Source organism: Anneissia japonica, unplaced genomic scaffold (genome assembly GCF_011630105.1).
Source record: "Anneissia japonica isolate Jap-2015-1 unplaced genomic scaffold, ASM1163010v1 scaffold288141_len46686_cov94, whole genome shotgun sequence".
NCBI classification, from domain to species: domain Eukaryota; kingdom Metazoa; phylum Echinodermata; class Crinoidea; order Comatulida; family Comatulidae; genus Anneissia; species Anneissia japonica.
In genome coordinates this window covers 26,116-28,369 of record NW_022725470.1, presented here as the reverse complement: position 1 = coordinate 28,369, position 2,254 = coordinate 26,116, and positions in this window count along the sequence as shown.

Genomic DNA, 2,254 nt, shown 5'->3' with positions numbered 1-2,254 from the left:
TTTCTGAAACTGGAAATAATTTGTGTCCGCGACTCGCTCACCAACCTCGAGTACGCGGACGTCGTGTAGGCGTACGTGGAGTACACGGACGGATGTCGAGTATACACTCGCGTCCGCGACCCGCAGAACGATCTTGAATACGCGGACGTCGAGTAGACGGACGTGGAGTACACGAACGGATGTCGAGTACACACTGGCGTTCGCGACCCGCCGACCGACCTCGAGTACGCGGACGGCGGGTTGGCCTCGCTGGACTTAGAAAAATTTTCGATAATGTGGACTTAAAAAATTTTCGTAAATCTTGACTTAGAAAAAATTTCGACTTTTCTGGACTGGAAAAGCTGGACCAGCTAAACCGACGTCTACTACACACACGTACTCTACGAACAACGTCGAGTTCACGGACGTGTCCGCGGATCTCCGACCGACGTCGTTAAAGCAGTCGAAACAAATCTCTATTTCAACTTTAGAAAAAAGTTTCTGAAACTGGAAATAATTTGTGTCCGCGACCAGAAGACGGACGTCGCGGACGTCGAGTACGCGGACGTCGAGTAGACGGAAGTGGAGTACACGGACGGACGTCGAGTAAACGGCAGACAAGACGAGTCTCTATTTCAAATTTGGATAAATTTTCTGAAAATGGAAATAATTTGTGTCCGCGACTCGCCGACCGATCACGCGGACGTCGAATAGACGTACGTGGAGTACACGGACGGATGTCGAGTACACAATTGCGTCCGCGACCCGCAGACCGATCACGAGTACGCGGGCTTCGAGTAGACAGACGTGGAGTCCACGAACGGATGTCGAGTACACACTCGGTCCAAGACTCGCCGACCGACATCGAGTACGCGGACGTCGAGTACACGGACGTGGAGTTGACGGACGTGGAGTACACGAACGGATGTCGCGTACACACTCGCTTCTCCGTCCCGCCGACCGAACTCCAGTACGCGGACGTCGAGTAGACGGAAGCGGAGTACACGATGTCGAGTACACACTCGTGTCCGCGACCCTCCGACCGACCTCGAGTACGCGGACGTCGAATAGACGGACGAATGCCAAGTACAACGACGTGTCCTCGACTCGACTATCGTGTTCGCGTACGCCGTTAAGGCAGACAAGACGAATCTCTATTTTGAAAAAATTTCTAAAACTGGAAATAATTTGTGTTCGCGACTCGCCAACCGACCTCGAGTATGCGGACGTCGAGTAGACGGACGCGGAGTACACGGACGGACTTCGAGTACACGGACGTCGAGTACACGGACGGATGTCGAGTACACACGCGCGTCCGCGACCCGCCGATCGACCTCGAGTACGCGGAAGTCGAGAAGACGGACGTCGAGTAGACGGACGACGAGTAGACGGACGTGGAGTACGCGGACGGATGTCGAGTACACACTCGCGTCCGCGACCCCCGGACCAAATTCGAGTACGCGGACGTCGAGTAGACGGACGTAGAGTGCACGGACGGACTTGGAGTACGCGGACGGGTGTCTAGTCCACACTCGCGTCCGCGACCCGCCGACCAACCTCCAGTACGTGGACGTCGAATATACATACGCGGAGTGCACGGACGGACGTCGAATAGACGGACGTGGTGTACACGGGCGGATGTCGAGTGCACACTCGCCTCCGCGACCCGCGGACACACATCGAGTACGCGGACGTCGAGTAGACGGACAGTGGAGTACGCGGACTGATGTCGAGTAGACACTCGCGTCCGCGTCCTATCAACGTATCCCCGACCCGCCGACGGACGTCGAGTGTCCGCGATCCTCGACAGAAGTCGAGTACACGAACGTCGTCTCTAATTAGACTTCGAAAAAAATTTTCTGAAATCGGAAAGAAATTGTGTCCGCGTACCGACGACGGACGTTGAGTACACGGACGCGTCCGCGGATCTTCGCCGGACGTCGAGTACACGGACGCGTCCACGGATCTCCGAAAGACGTCGAGTACTCGGATGCGTCGGCGGATGTCCGACGGACGTCGAGTACACGGACGTGTCCGCGATCTCCAAAGAACGTCGAGTACACTGAGGTGCCTTCAAGGCACGTTGAGTAGACGGACGTAGAGTACACGGACCGACGTCGAGTACACGGACGCGTCCGCGGATCATTGTCGGACGTCGAGTACACGGAGGTGTTCGAGACCCACCAAGAAACGTCGAGCACACGGACGTGTCCGCGATCTCCAAAGAACGCCGATCCGTGCACCGATGACGTAGAAGAGAGGTACCGATGACGTC